Consider the following 17,857-nt stretch of genomic DNA (forward strand, 5'->3'; position numbering starts at 1 on the left):
TCCTTTGTTCTTCAAGTGGAACGGTTGCAACATGGCTAGATTTGGAGAAGAAAGTTGGGACCATCTTCTTCCCCCACACTTCGCGGTCGCTTCACTTTCGTGGGTGGATTTTCGTCTGGAAAGATCCAAACTATAGACTGACGTTTATTTTCAGGGTCAAATTGATAGATCTAAGTCTCATCACCAGTAAGAATGTCAGAGACGCGTCGTGAATTGCCTCCATCAAATCTTGCAAGCATTTCTTCACACCGTTCCACACGCATGCGCTTCTGCTGTTCAACCAAAGTGTGAGGCACCCAACGAGATAAAACCTTCCTGAGCCGAAGATGATCATGAAGAATTTTTGTTCCTGCTGGCGATCCAATGTTCACTGTAGATTCAATGTCCTTGAAAGTTGTTCGAGGATTTTCTCGAATCATTTGTTCCACAGCGGCAATGTTTTCATCTGACACAGCAGCTGTTGCCGGAGGTCCAGCTCTCTCTTCATCTTTAAGCGATGTCCGGCCTCTTCTGAATTCACCAAACCACCGAAAAATTGTAGCACGGGAAGGAGCAAGGTCCCCAAATGCCCCTGCAAACGGTCAAGGCTTTGTGTCTCGTTCGAACCACTTTTGAAATCGTAAAGGAAATCGTAATCATTGCCCGAAAATGTTCCCTTTCGAGCTCCATTCTAAGCAGCCGAATACTGCTCACATCAACAAACAAGTGAAGGCGATACGGCCACGCCGATAAGCGAGGCGAGTTGAAACTTGCTTCGCTTCTTCGCACTGGATACCACTACCGAACGCAATTGTTGGAATTCAAATACTGTGTCAAAACAATGCGTATCTCAAAACTTTCGTAGTGACCCTCGTAAGCCACGAGACTTCTGGAACCGTGTAATCGGGAGTGATGAGAAAGTGTTTAGTTTATACGAAGTAGGAAACCTGTTAAAACATTTCTACGATATGTTGTTTTACGAAGACACATGCTAAAAATGGAGAGCTCAAAATTGAAATATTCGCAAAATACCATCTCTCTATGACTTACGGTTCCCGAGGTATGGCTCCTTAAATCTCCCGAAATATTAACTTTTTTGGCCAATATCTGGGGAAGGGGGCGCCAGTTAGCCAGTGGCCACCTGCTACTATTTGGTACCAAAATGTTCACCATCCTCTTAGATATTGATGAACACCAATATAATATCTCTATGATTTACGGTTCCCGAGATATGTCTCCTTAAATCTCCCGAAATTGGAACTTTTTGGCCAATATCTCGGGAACGGTAAGAGTGACGCGAAACATTCCATCACTTTCTCAGATAGTTTTTTATGCTCTATTGAATGCATGTTTCAAAATTGAAAAAATCGCAAATAACAGACAGACAGACACACAGATATAGAGAATTCAGTAACGAACTTTTAACTTCGTTGAAAATAAATTGTCCTCTTGTCAGTTCTAATTCGCCAGTTGTTCAATTACCAATTGTTGCGCATGTACAGTAGACTATATAAAAAAGGTTTTTTGATCACAATACTTAATGAGAAAGAGTAACCATTCTTATTGTAAACAATTGTATTAATTAATTAAGGCTCACTTTTTAACAATAATGCCAATTTCCTGACAACGAATGTTTTTACATTGCATGGATATTTTGCAGTACATGGATAAAAAATATTTTGTAAGTATTTCTGAACATTTGTTAACAAACTATTGATTGAATCGTATTTTTGCTTTTCAAAAAAACTGTAGTATAGTTATATACAGTTTCAATATTTTTAACTAATATAAATATTCGGTATATTCATAAATTTCTAATCCTCATACGCAATAACCTCAAGATTAAGATTTCTCGAAAATATATATTGTATTGATAGACAAATAACGCAATACTTAGATAAGTCTGCATAAAAATCCACTCTCGCATATTCATAGCATATTCTTAAATAAAGCCAACTAGCAGTGTGAATCACTGCTGAACTCAACTACAGGAAATAATTCTTCGAATACCAAGCGATAGACTAGACAGTATTAAGAAAAGAGATGTTATCATGTTGAAGAACCATGTTCATCAGTTCGTGCCATTCGGCTTCAGAACCCATCTCAGGAATCGAGCCACGGGCACGGGCGTACCTAACGGGGGGACGCGTCTCCCCAATATTTTGAAGTACAAAATATTCAATATTTTATTCTAATTTAATTTATTTACTAACGACAGAATAACATATAAATAATAATTATTATTTTTGTTCCTAATATAATATTCAGGCTGTGAAACGATTATAACAGAGCTCTTGATGTACCGGTACCTTAGGGAATCCGTGAAGGTAAGCAGAAAGGTAACAAATGGAATTGAAGATAATAAACAGGTTGGGCTAGGTGGTACCATTTAAATCACTTTCTTTGATACCCCCCCCCCCAAATTTTACATGCCAGAGACGCCAGTGGCCACGGATATAGAATATTTGGCTAGTTCCATTGAATAACTTGAAGCAGTTACAGCATATTATTATCTATTTCTCTACTTATTATATAACTTCCAAATTGTTCTCTTATAAAGTTGACTTTTCATGATTTTCCCGGTTATTCACTAGAACCAGCCATATAAGAGCCGCAGAAGCGCAGTCAGTAAGCCGCCCATCTCCCTACTAGGCAGCTCGAGTTTGATTCCCAGTAGGCAGTGGCGTATTTACGATTTTTATTTCGGGGGGGGGGCTTTGCCTGAAAATATGAACATTCTGCAAGATATTTCATATACTTTACTATAGTAAATAAGATTTCGAGGGGGGCTTAAGCCCGGAAGCCCCCCTAAATACGCCACTGCCAGTAGGAGTATGAAATTTTTCTCGTTCTACGGTTGTTTCAATGCGCTCTGAGATTCACTCAGCCTCTCTAAAATGGGTACCTGTGACAGTCTGGGGAAGAACAGGAGGTTGGAGCATGGTGACTGCATCACCTGTAGGGCTGTCACCATTCCAAAGAAAAATGTAGCACACTTTTTACAGCTAATAGTGACACTAGGAGGAAGAGGGAGGAATGTATTAGCGGTCCTTTTCCCGTAGTATCTAATATAAATCTTTCTAATAAAGAGCATATAGTATCATAGTTATCTAATTGATAAAAGGAAAGTGAAGCAATTAAAATAGTATAGACCCTATATCATATTAATCTACAGTACAATAAAAAATATAACCAATTAAATTATTTTCGTAACGGTTAAACCAATCAAAGTGATTGCAGAACAGGAAGTGAATGCAACGTATCCGTTATCATTTGTTGTCCAGTCAATGAAGTTTCCTTTAGAGGAAAACTAGTTACCTGAATTAAGAGGTAACGAACTCCGACCCAAAAAGCCAGAAATAATGACACCTGAGAACCAATGCGCTGTCATTCATCCCCCAGTTGAACATACGACATTTGACTAGCAATAGCCCTTCATGGGTTTTAGCATCAGAAAGTTTAATTTATTACTTGTTAGCAAATTTTATCAGTATATCAATACTGTGTAGACTCAAGAGAATTTAACTTCTTTCTTATCTGTCTCACCTTACCTCTATATACTCAAACAAAATACTAAACTTCGTGTCACAAAAATCGATGAAGTACACTGGCCGACCATATGGCCCACATTTCAGCCAGTAACGCCACATAAAGGTTTGTATGTGTGTGTGAGAGAGAGAGAGAGAGAGAAGAATTTTTTCGTTACTTCTATTATTATCCATGATATATTTCTATGTCACTGATCAGTATTGTACTAATTATTGCATTTGAGAAGTTCGTAATTATTATGTGTTGACGTTGTTTAGATTTTTTTCCCTTTCAGATCTATACTATTATGACTCATTCATCAACATAAATGTCGTACTACTATGGCTAGAAACATAAAATTTAAATAGGAAACTCTCTCTCTTGCATTGAAAGCAAATGATAAGATTTTTAGAATTCGTATCCTACGAGAGATTAAAGGGGTTCGAATGATTTTAATGAGAATGAATTATCTCACAGTAGGGAGATAAAACTTGGTATATGGGCTTTCCATTAAAAATAAATGAACTTGTGTTTCAATGTTAATTGCAATTTCTGGTGCCACATAGGAAAAACGGGGGAATTTATATCTTGCAAATTTTGAATGAACCTGTCAAATGTGAGGATTCATTCAAGTTAGAGAAGTGAAATTCGGTATTTAAACTCTTAATTAAAAATAAGAGAATGCAATTGTTGAAATATTTCGACAATTCAGCTTCTAATGGGGAAGGGAATTTTTTTCTATAATATGCATTTTTCCCGTTGTATATTCACTTAAACCTTATTCTTCCCATCTGAACAATGGACACTTGAATCTTTTTTCTATTATTACCGTTCATCATTTGCTTTAGTAAACATGTTTAAAGAAACATCTAACAGTCGAACTCCATCTGAGGAGAAAGGAAATTGTTTAGGGGGCCGGCCCTCATTTGCTCCCGATGGGTACACCCCTGGTGTGTGTATGTGTGTAAAGTCATTTAAGTTTCCTGATTCTATAACTATAAACGAAATAGGGTCATTTGCCCAAGTGTCTGCTTCCTCAAGTCTCTAAACCAGAGTTATTTCCTACAGTGGTTATCTTTTTTCTTAATCTGATGATCATCAACCGAAACAGAAGGGACACCTGCTCGGTGCAACGATTTTGCGCAAATTTTTCTAAGAATTAAATCGTTGATAATCTCTGTAACATATGACTTATTAACGAGGAGCAGAAAGTGCTGAAATTGCGCAAATTTCCACCGCGATGTTGCCAACACAGGAGTCAGGAAATGTGTCTTTAGCGAAAGAAATGATACTTAAAATTCCCTTTAGTATACAAGGTGCAGTTTTTCTGTTTTCGTCAATATAAACTCCATCCTCAAAGTTTCACTGATGTTTCTCCAGTTTATTGCTTCTTGTTTATATTACCCTCCTCACTAAAATTTATTATTAATTCTCGATCCTGATTGGTTCGTTGTGATTTTAATTCCTCATTGGCTTCTTACATTATTCTTATTACATCCGCAACCAGCAAACTGACCACTCATTTTTGTAACAATCTATACGGTAATAATATATAACATATCTTCCTCACAGCTCCTAAGAACAGTAACTAACCAATGATGACTTCAAAGTTGAACCTTGAATCTGGGGATAACCTATTTAGTAGGGATGGCCAATTCCGGAATTTTTACTTTCCGGAATCCGGAAAGTAAAATCGGAAAATTCCGGAATTCGGAAAAATTCCGGATTTCGGAAAAATTCCGGAATTCAGAAAAATTCCGGAATTCGGAAAAAATCCGGAATTCAGAAACATTATTTTTTCTTTTTGTAATCCTAAGAATTTTGTTCAAAGGCAAATGAACAAATTTCCTTTTTGTAATCCTAAGAATGTATGATGCAAGTTAAGCTGAAACTTACATCCTAAAGTATACACTACTCAATCTTCCCATGGTTAATGAGATGTAGTCCAAAAGTACGTGGTGTTATTATTACTCAAAGGGTCGTACGATGGAGGCATTAACGTTAATGTTAATGGCACTAATAAACACTTACTTGCTCTAACGGTTAACCTCATTTTTGAGATGATTCTTAGAAGTGGGCGTGTTGGCATGCAGTTAGAAGACTTATATCCATTATTTAAAAAGCACACGTTATCTGTGGAGTACTAATGATTTGCGTCACTATCCAACACTAACGTAGCACTAGCGACGTTTAAAGTCGAAATTGGAGTCTGACATAAGTGGCTTGTCAACTTCACGGACATTATATTTTCCTTGAATGCGAGAAATTTGCCCCCTACCACAAAAATAGGAAAAAATGCTCTCGCAATATATTTGCACTGGGATGTTTGCGCCCTACCCCAAAAAGAGGGGAAAATGCGCCGGCTATATATTTACACTGGGATGTTAGCGCCCTACAATTCAACTTATTTTTGTATTGTGTAAAGTAACTTCCACTCACACTTGAACTAGGCTTGCCTTTCATCGTCTCAGTGAGTTACTCCATCCGTTGTAATATTCCGAACAAATGAAAAAAATACAATTTTAGTTCACTAAAGGGCAATCCATACAAATACGATTTTTCATTATACTACAAAATTTACAATAAAAGTATAAATGACTGATATATAATTATTTATTAATATAATCAAAGAGTATAATTTAATCTACAAAAGGCTGTTTGGCTCTACCCAGATATCTCTGTTCACAATCCTTGCGAGTTGTTTGGCTTTTCAGGACACAAAATATAGAAAAGAAAATGTAAAGTGAATGTAAAATCAGTTCAGTAATATTATCAAGAAAACTATGTACAGTGTGTTTACTTGCTGGAATTACACTTCAAACACGCAATTGCGTTCAGTCGTTCTTTCAGAAAAAATGTTCCGGGGGGCATACTTAGTATTCCGGAGGGGGTCACTGCTGATACTATTCTATTTATTATTATATTATAGACGTATTATTTTGGTCTCCTCCGAGGAAGCACTCTGAGAGCTCTGGGGAATCCAGTGTTCCCCCAAAATGATCTCTGGAAGAAGCAGTGATTGCGTTGATCCGTTGTGTTCTTTTGGCTTATATTGAAGTTAATTCTCCCTTTATATAGCCACAATGAAAATAAATCACAAATGGCATGGTTGTGGGGGGAGGATTGTTTATGCTGTAATGTCAGCCCCTCCGAGCAAATGCGTAAGCTCCAATAGGTTCTTTTATTTCGCAGGGCTCAAACTTCCCGGTGGAGGTACATCGCAGGCGCAATTTTCCCTGTTCTTGAGGTAGGGCGCAAATTTCCCAGACGCAAAATTCTCGACACCGTTCGAATGACCTCGGAAGGCTATATCTTTTTCAATACTTTTTTATATTCTTCTACTCGAGGTTTTTTCATAGCTTCTTATTAAAATACTTACTAACATATCCTCATTTTATTGTCCTAACCAATCAATATGGGTATGTTGTCAGTAAAATATTTAGATTGATGGAGCCTCTGGTGTGTAACCACAGTATTTCATATCATCCCCCCATTAGAAAGATTGGCTAAACGAACCAATATATGTTGCCAATAAAATAGTTTAGAATGATTGAGCCCCTGGTAAATGACCACAGTATTTCGTGACAGACCCCCCCTTCCTATTACCATATTCTAGCTACGTGCCTGACTCAGCTAATTCTCTACATTCTTTACCAAGCACACATTTTCTAAAGCGGAAAATGCTCTCTAAATACCTAAGCTCATTATTTTCAGCAGATGCACAAATTGGGTAACATTCTATCTACATGAATGTTATATATGTCGATTACTGGAAACCGCTTCTCGCTATCTATTACCATATTTACCATATAATGATTAACGTTAAAACCGGAAATGGTTGATTTGTACCGCTTCCGGTTTGAATATTACATTCATCAGGGAACTCGATTCTTAACTATTGACTCTGTACATCATGGCCAAAATTGATGGTAATCCATCAGATAGTTCTTGAGACTGTTTGTTTCACTGACGGACAGAATGAATATATGGCTATAGAGTTTTGATAAACTAAATTCGTTAATGAGTGATGATGGAACAAATATAAGAAAGGGAACCAAGAGTCCACCGGGAAAATTTTCGAACACAAAATTAGCCATCGAAAACCCACATGTCCTGGGTTAGAATACCATAGATGAAAACTCTACCACTGAGTCATCAATCACCCGCTTATTAGTTTTATTAATTATTATATTAATATAAATTAATGAATGCCTGCTTATGTTAATTATTGAACAATTACATTGTATACTTCGTAAAGTCAAAAATTATAAATTTGTATTTACTGTACATACAGTGAGCGCAGAAAGTGTTCGTACACCTATGCTATTGAAACGAGAGTGCCTGCGAAAAAGAAACATAAAATTTAAGAAGTGTAATAACACACACAATATGAATAATGAAAACTAAGCTTTATGAATATATCAATAAAGAACCACAAAGACAAGTTTAATGGTCAGAAAGTAAATAAATTCCGTAGAAAGTGTATAGAGTAGACGCAAAAAGTGATCGTACACCTGACATACGAATACGAAACAAAGATACCACACCTGCGGTTTACTAGTATTCACCTGAGTATACACCTCTGTATAGCATGACGAGTAACAGAATGAGTTTAGTTGTGAATAGGAGTGAAAAAACTGCACGGTAGGCTGTCAAAACGGGGAGCAACCGAACATAAACAAATGAGGAGACAAGAAAAGTAATTATTAAATTGCATAAGAAGGGTAAGTCTGAGAAAGATAGCAAACCTTGCAGACAGGTCTCGTTCAACAGTACAAACAATAATTGCGATGTATAATGTTTCTATCACTGTGCGAAACAAACTGGAAGACCAAGAGTGTTGAGTGAACAAGATAAACGTTACATAAAGAAAAAAGGTTCCGAAAAGTAGTGCTGTGCAATTGGCAATGGATCTGGAAACATGCGGTGTTAAAGCATCAGCCAGTACAGTGCGGAATATTTGCAGGGTATCATGGTCGGATAGCCAAGAAAATGTTCTGGGTGAACAAGACAAATCGTATAAAGAGACTAAAGTTTGAAAAAGAGTATAAAGATAAGGGATCAAGCTTCTTTCTGGAATAGGGTCATATTTTCGGACGAAAGTAAATTTAATCTTATCGAGTCCAATGGGAGGCGTATGGTATGGCGCAAGGTGAATACAGAGATGAATCCTCAAAATCTCGTCCTTAAAGTAAGACACGGAGGAGGGTTTGTGCTCGTCTGCGGTTGTATGAGTGCCTCAGGAGTGGGTCGTCTCCACCTTATCGATGGAGTGATGATTCACAAAGTGTATATTAACATATTAAAGGAAAATCTCCATACTAGTGCGCAGAAGATGGTTCTTGAAAACAATTTATTGTTCAGCAAGACAACGACTCCAAACATACAGCGGAAAATACTCGTTTGTGGCTACTCTATAATACCTTGAAACAGCTTCGCACACCTCCCCAATCCCCAGACATGAACCCCATAGAACATCTATGGTCTGTTCTGGAGACAAGAATCAGAAGGCACAGCTTCTCTACTAACGAAGGCCTGAGAAAAGCTATTCAAGAAGAATGGGACATAATCAGTCCCGAAGCTACAGAACTACGAACTACTACAGGTGAAATCAATGCCACGAAGACTACAGACAATCATTAACGCACAGGGTAATCCCACAAAATATTAAATAACGTAATATACTTTATAAGCATTAATTCAAGCATAAGTGTACGGTGACTTTTTGCGTTTACAAAAAAGGAATTCTCTCTTTCTTCTGAACAAAACAGTGATTGTGTTTATATTTTCCACCTCCCGTTCTCATGCTAGCTGTTTTCAATATAATGTATGCACGGTGTACGAACACTTTCTGCGCTCACTGTAGGTATGTTGACAATAAGCGAATGTTATTAGAATATTTGTTGAGATTTATTTTCCTTCACTGCCTTTCTCCTGGTTAAAAAGTAGTTTGCAGTGCTTTGGAGCAGCTGCAGGTGGGAACGTGATAATGTTTGAGACATACCGGCGACTTTTTTGTGTGTGAAAATAAGACCTTCCTCATAAAGCAGTAAAAAACTGCAGTAGCAATTGTCTACGTAAGTGATAAAGACATATCCAACTACAAGAAACTAATACAGTATATATATTCATTATTGTGTTTCTCTTTTTAACAGCTACTAGCTAGGGATGGCCAATTCCAGAATTTTTACTTTCCGGAATCCGGAAAGTAAAATCGGAAAAAATCCGGATTTCGGAAAAAATCCGATTTTTTTCTAAATTCCGGATTTTTTCCGAATGTCGGAATTTTTCTGAATTCCGGATTTTTCCGAAATCCGGATTTTTTCTGAATTCCGGAATTTTTCCGAAATCCCGATTTTTTCCGAATTCCGGAATTTTTCCGAATTCCGGAAAGTAAATTTTCCGATTCCGGAAAAAACAATTTCCGGAATCCGGATTCCGGAAAATTTTGGCCATCCCTACTATTTAGTTCCTGAAAGAGCTTGTCGAGTAATTTTCAAAACAAGATTCAATTCCTGGCCTGTAAGTGATCTCACATCTTCAGGGTTGGAAATATATAGAACAACTTGATCTATATGTCCAATATATCAAAGTGATCTGCATGACTGCCACATTAAGAATATAATATGCACTACTCATTTATATCCTATATTAAAAAATAAAACCAAAAACTTGATTATTTCACTATAAATATCCTATATTGGTGGACCTATAAAGTTGAGAAAAGCATATCTATAATATCCAGTCAACAGTAAGTCATCTGGTATAACAACTAAAGTGACTCATTGTTATGGCTAGATGTGACACATTCAGTGTACGTACAGTATTTCAATTTGTATATTTTCCACGATTTCACCTATATACGTTATCAGACCGTACCTTCATTATATATTCGTCAACTGCTCATTTAGACGAGTTGTTTGATAGGTCACACAGTACAAAAACGCTCAATAGGTTTTGAGTTACCAGTTAGGGAAAAGTAGTCGTGGTCAGCTGTTCCGTACACTGCAATCCATCCAAAAGAAAGAAAAAACAAGAGCCGACCGCTAACAAATGACAAGTCGTTCACAACACAGATTTGAAGTCTAACAATAACTGTCCGCTGTGCAAGTACCTAAGGCAGCGTTTCCCAACCGGTGTGCCGCGGCACACTGGTGTGCCGCGAATGGGCTGCTGGTGTGCCGCGAGGAAATCGAAACAAATTATTAATTTTATAGGAACCAAATTGCAAGACATAGGGAAAAATGTATATTTGTATTTCACATTACTATGACCCTCTACTATAAATCTACAATTTTAAGTTTCATACTGTGTTACTTTTCTGTACATTTTTAATGTTGAAAAACGTATTAATCATTGTCATGACCATTATTGCTTCTTTATTGTTGCAGACTATTTCGTAACTTGAAATTTTAACATATCATTCAATAAATTCAACAAAGTAAACATGCATACAAATTACCTACATTTGTGTTTTAAAAGTATATTTATTTATTTGTTCGTTATATAGTGATCTTCCCTTTTAGTTAAAGGTTAGATACAGTTTTCGAAAGAGAAAGTGGATTTTTAAAAACCCAAGTCCTATATTTCATTGCAATTGTTTTCTATTTTAAAATTAGAATGAAAAATAAGCATAATGATTTACCACGGGGGAAAGTCAGTGATCGAGCTTTCTTTGTAAGAAGGATATCAGTAATCACAAGAAAATAACACGATATTTTATATTATCAATAATAATAGTAATATATATATATATATATATATATATATATATATATATATATATATATATATATATATATATATATATACAGAAAGTGGTCAGAAAAATGGAAACACCTGTGGTTGGCAACACGTCAGATGTATGGGTTGGCAGTGGTGTCGTGGCGCCCGCAGCGCCGGACCACTGGTGGTGGTGTGTTAGGTCGGTCTCCATACTACGTCAGGCGCAGTGGAACAGCAGTGTCCAGTGGCTGCACCAGACGGAGGTAGTGTAAAATGGGAGACCTCTCAGATTTTCAAAGAGGGCAAATTGTTGGTGCGCGGTTATGTGGAGTGAGTGTGACGGCAGTGGCTACTGTGTTAGGTGTGTCGCGTGGGACAGTGTCGAAGGTGATGACGGCCTACACAACACACGGGAAAACCACATCAGGGAAGCGGAACAGTGGGCGGAAAAAAATCATGAGTGACAGGTCACGCCGGGTATTAAAGTGCATTGTCACGCAGAACCGTTGTACCACTGCGGAGCAAGTGACGGAGGAACTCAATCAGCACCTCCCCACCCTGTTTCGACAATCACAGTCCGCCGCGAATTACATGACATGAACTTACGGGGTCGTGTTGCACGGGCCAAACCGCTCATCAGGGACCATAACGGTTTCGCACGCCGTAAATAGTGCCGCGACCATGCAACTTGGACCGTTGAGGACTGGAAACGTGTGATATGGTCGGATGAGTCATCCTTCACCCTATTCCCAACCACGGGCCGTGTTTATGTGTGGAGAACGCCCAAAGAAGCTTATGATCTGCAGTGTCTCCGCCCAACTGTGAAACATGGCGGCGGCTCGGTGATGCTGTGGGCCGCCATGTCATGGTTTTCATTGAGTCCTGTGGTCACATTTAGCGGACGAATCACTGCCAACGATTATGTCGCAATTTTAGGAGACCACTTGCATCCTATGGTCCGGATGTTGTTCCCGGACAATGACGCCATCTTCCAGGATGATAATGCACCCATTCATACAGCTGGCGTTGTTGCAGCGTGGTTTGAGGAACATCAGTTGCAATTTCGTTCAGGTGTTTCCATTTTTCTGTTCACCATCTGTATATATATATATATATATATATATATATATATATATATATATATATATATATATATATATATATATATATATATATGGGTGTGCCGCGAGAATTCAAGTTACACCTGTAGTGTGCCGCAAGTTGAAAAAGGTTGGGAAACGCTGACCTAAGGTAACACGCTAATTTCAATGTTTCCTTCTCCTTCACTGCTCCAGTCAAGTCCTGTATGTTTCTAAGAAATCTGATTGCCTTCAGTTTTATAGGTATTAGTGATTTTTAGGCCGAGTGTTTGATTCAAAACATGAAGATTCAAAACATTCGCTCCGCTACAAATTTAGAGGTTATTCAGGTACGATAGTGATCGCGAGGAGTCATGAAGCTTGACCTAGATTTACCGACCTTATAGAACCCGATCGCAGTCGTCAACTACTTCCCATGAAAATTTGTCAGTGTCGTCTCTCGTGCTACACAGGGAACGTCTCCTGAGGATGCAGTGTTGTCACATTGCCCCTAAGTTTCCTTTTGTTGTTAGGATTTAGGATTTAAATTTCTGGGCTTTCGGCATCCATGGCCATTAAGTCCGTCACGTTTGAGGGATGGCGTCCCTCGGCGAGCACACTATCCGGGGAAAGGAAGGGAAAAAGGGATTGGGGAAGAAAGGAAGCGACCTGGGACCTATAAGTTAGGCACCACCCCTGCATTTGCCTGGTGTGAATGAGGAAAACCCTCAGGATGGCTGGCCTGAAAAAGCGTTTTACACTTTTTCGACCAAGAACCACTCACACCGAAGGTAAAAGCGTTAGCGCCTACGCTACACGGGGCTACTTTCTTTTGTTGTTATTGATGTTATTTTATATTTTACTATTATTATTGTTAGCGTTTAATTTGAATAATTGTTAGTGTTTGTATCATAATTCTTTAAATATTTTTCTCGCTTGTTTGCTATGTTCTCTAAGTCTGGCAACGTTGTGGGTGCACTTCTGCTGTTTCACATTTTTTCAAGTGTGAGTTCGGAAGAGAACTCCACGAATCGTATCAAACTTTTTCGATGTATCACACATGAGGGAAAGCAGTTCTATGATTTGTTAGGGCGCAGGCTTCACGAGTCGTCGCGGTCACTATAGACCATGGAGAAACCATTGAAATTTATTTATCCAAACTATGGAACCACTAAGTTGGCTTAATTGATACTGTTTTTTTTAACAGTATGATCAGGGTGCGAATTATCGGGGGGATGAGGGGGATTTCCCCCTCAATCACATTTTGTCCCCCCCAAAGAAGTCAGCTGAAGTATCCCCACAGGGGATGCTCGCTTTAGTTCGTCGTCGTTCGTGAATTTGAATATACTAATTGCGCATAACAAAGTCACATAATGGGTTTATAAGTGCTCTTAGCGGTTGTCCAAGAAGAAGTAAACAAATAACTTCTTCCACCATACTTAGCGAAGGTCCGACATGTCATTCATTCTATACATTTGTATTAATTATCATCCCGTTTTTATTTTTGTTGTATTTCATTTTCCAGTATATTATTTGTTAGTGCATAGTTCTCATTCCCTATTAGTTTGTGTGTATGGAACTCAAAAGTTGCGTTTAATTTGTGGTAATTAGTATAGTAGTTACTGCCTTTTACAGTTTACGGAAATGAACTTTTGAAACTGTACTCAAAATCTGAGATATATTATCTCATGGCTATGTTAGCGTACACGCTGAGAATGCACCCCTAGTGAGCAGACATGTTAGTGAAGGTGAGTAGGCGCATAATTGAAGATTTGCTTCAACATTTGCTAATACGACTGTTTCTCCATGTCATTGTCTGTTTCTGAATAAGAACTTCCACTGGAGCGGACTTTTTAAAGTTAACCTTTCATTTTTCCATCTTTCTTTTCGCTGTACAGTTTGCTGTCCACACCAATAACATTGTTTGGAAAACTTCAATGTAATGTTTATACTTTATTTGAATAACGTAGCACATTGTGAATCAACTCATATGTAACTTAACAGTAAAGTAATTGTAAGTGTTGACTTCCTGAGCTCCGTCACGGGTTCGAGATGAAAAAAAAAAAAAAAAGCATAAAGAGCGCAGCTTTCGTGGGAAGTAGAAGCGCAAGCTCGAAATTTGAATTGAGAGTTTTTAAATATTTTGCCTTAGATTTGATCTTGGGACCAGCAACAAACCATTTCTCGTATGATAGGTTAATACGTAGATTTAGGGGAAAAAATGTAAGTCCGGTTTAACTGATAATTTTAGTGGTTTTTATAATACTGAAGTAGGTTGTCTTTTGCAAGGCTATACGTAATAACGCAAAATGGAAGATTTCAATATGAGTGGAAGAATTAACATATGCTTGTGATCATAACTATCACTCGGGCCTAATTATTAAGTAAATAAACCTTAGAGAGCTTAAACCTTACGGACACAAGAGTGAGTACATTTAAATACGTTCAGAAAGGTTAGGTGTGATGTGTGCATGTCAGACAATATATACGTACATAGTTATTGTCTAGATTAATTGAATTAATAAATCTCTTATTTATTACAGATGTCATATTTATGTGTGTTGGGGGGATGTAAGACATTATTGTCTCATTTTGAATTATTGCACCTTCAAACTTTACGTCCTGTTGGCCTAATTTTATCCCGTCCAATATAGATTACCTAATTCGCACACTGAGTATGATAGTCATAGATGTAGTCATAGTCATAGAACTTTTCAAATGGGTATGCACAAAAGTAGTTAAAGGTCATTTACCTTCTATATATACACCTAGGTATAATATTCTCACGTGCTAGTTTTAGTGGAGTTTAAGTTATTTAAAAAATCAGATAAAATTTTAGTTCAGTGAATTGAAGAATAACGGAGAAAAGGCATTTTATTTGTAGAATGCATAACAACTAAAGATAAAGCGATTTCAACACACATGTTGGAAAATCTATTATACTGGATAATGGATAATACTTTGTTGAGTTGGACGTAATTTTATTAGGACCACACCTCATAGCTATGCCAATGGCGATAGTGTATTCCTATATTCTGTTCGACACTAAAACAGGTTAGTTTAATTTTGCTGTCAAACTACGTAAGACTCAAACTATGCAAGCTCAGCATTGAAACCAGGAGCCGTGGTAGATCGTTGACCTCTGGTGCGTTGGATCCCTGGTTCGATTCCAGCTCACGCCAAGTGAGCTTCGTGATGGACAACACCGTGTGCGTGGGTTCCGTTTCATCCTACTTTCCTTATTCCCCATTTTCATTCATTCTCCTCAGAACTATCTTCTTTAGCCTTACGGTGTAATCATGGCATGTAGAATTTAAAAATTTCATTCCAATATTGAAATCGGAAGTAATGAAATTTCTACCATTCCGGTTTCATTAGATAAATCTGGGTGAAGATACCTGTTTTCTTGATAAGGCTGTTTTCTTGAGACCCTTAATTGGATAAAAAGAAAAAGATTGTCGCTATCGGTTATCGTGTTTGTTCTAAGACGATAAACGTTAAAACCGGAAATGGTTTATTTCTACGACTTCTGTTTTCACTAACGAATAGATGAGTTGGGACCTATTCCTGGGGCGCTAAATCGATTCCAGAACTGCTTCGTGACATATCTTAAGTCCGTTACATGGTCATCCGGAGCTCTGCACTATGGGCGGCAAGAATGTTACATTGGTTTTTATAGGAGCTTACACAGTCTTGCGTTACTCCGAGTGCGTAGCAGTTATTCTCTTAAAAACTTAATAAGAAAAGTGCATAATAGCAAAACCCAAATGGAAATTAATCCTAAAAGACTTGTTACGGAGTTCAAATTAAGATGATGGTTATAGGATCCCTCTTGTGAACAATACAACCATAACCTATGGGGATATGGACAGTGAAACAAAAAAAAATGAAGTAATTTATTTATATTCTTTATAATCTATTGAGCTCTCCCGTGGTTATGTGAATAGAGTACACATCTTGAGCGTAGAGGCCCGGGTTGGATCCCCGCCCGGAACTCATGTAATTCGGATTCCACGTTAAGCTATAGGTCCACATATCATATAGCCTTTCTGATTAACAGAGTGCTAAACTCAAGTTCAATCCATGTTTTATTAGTCTATCAAATCACAGTTGGGGTGCAACAATCCTGGCTGAATGGCTTTTTGTATAATATCACATCTTCATTCAGAGAGGAAAACATCATTGATGTAACTAGGATATTTTGGTAGAGGTTTTTCTTTTCAAGACTCTTCTCTTTTTATTGCAAAATAAAAAAGTTTAATTACTTTAACTTGATCCGTCAAGTACTTAGATTAGTGAATGTTCTTCGCTAAAATGATTATCCTACCTTAATAACAAAAGCCCATAATGCTTAATTAAAGTTTGCACACAATTTTCAAATAGTTTTGCGTAAACTTAAGTAAGCGTATCACCTTGTTTTTTTTTTTTTTTTTTTTTTTTTTTTGGTGAAAAATAAATTAATACATAAAAAGCACCATTCAAACTTCTTTGAGTAACTAACGGATAAATCTGGAATCGTCTGTTTTCCTGTATTCTTCGTTTCCTTTCCTTACAGAGATAATACGAGAAGGTATAAAAAGTTTGTGCAATCATCTAGAAGGTGCCGAAGCTCCTCGGACATGCATTTTATATTAGGTCCTTGTATGTTAACCATGCAAATTCTAGATTCATTATAACATTTTTTTTTTCTATGAAATCACAGAAGGTGTGATAATTGACAAGTTTGAAGCACGGAGAGTCATTAAGTTCCTGTCTTCAGCGCAAATTAGCAAAGCAGATACACGAAGAGATTAAAGAAGGCTATGGGGATGCAAGCCTATACTGTGAGATAGTATTCAAGTGGAAACGTCAATTCCAAACTGGACACATGACCACCTCGGACGCCTCTAGATCTGGAAGCACTCCTCCTCCCCAACTACTAAAAAGACATTAGTGCAAAAGTGTGCCGCCAAGGTGATGCTATCCGTTTTCCGGGTCTGGAGATTACCTACCACAGGAGCAAACCATTACCAGTACCTATTATTCCCATCTCCTGCTTAAGTTACAAGAGGAATTGAAGAAGAAACGTCGTGAATTGATCACAAAAGGGATGCTGCTGTTGGAAGACAATGCTTCAGTTCATTGCGCCCAAGCACCCATGATGAAGGCAATGAAATTAGGATATGAAATATTTCCCCACTCTACACTCACCGGACCTAACACCAAATGACTCTTCCCAGAAACGAAGTGTTCAATCAGAGAACGTCATTTTGACAAGAGGGATGACGTCATTTCTGTGGTTAAGCTGTGATTTCAAAGCCAAACTGAAGTTTTTTTTTTTTTTTTTTTCAAAATGGGCTTACGGAAAGTGAAGAACAGCTGGCAAAATGTATCGCTAAGCATGGTGACTACGTAGAGGACTAATACCATCACGGTGTCAGTTCTCCAGAGTAGATTTCTTGTAAGTGATAGTGTCGTTTCGAATTTATTCATGTTGACTCGCAACATTGAGAAGAACCTTATATATACTCGCGTGGCGCGTAGCTACAGGTAACTCGAAATACATG

The sequence above is a fragment of the Thermobia domestica genome, chromosome 8, assembly GCF_964235325.1.
Source record: "Thermobia domestica chromosome 8, izTheDome1.hap1.1, whole genome shotgun sequence".
NCBI classification, from domain to species: Eukaryota; Metazoa; Arthropoda; class Insecta; order Zygentoma; family Lepismatidae; genus Thermobia; species Thermobia domestica.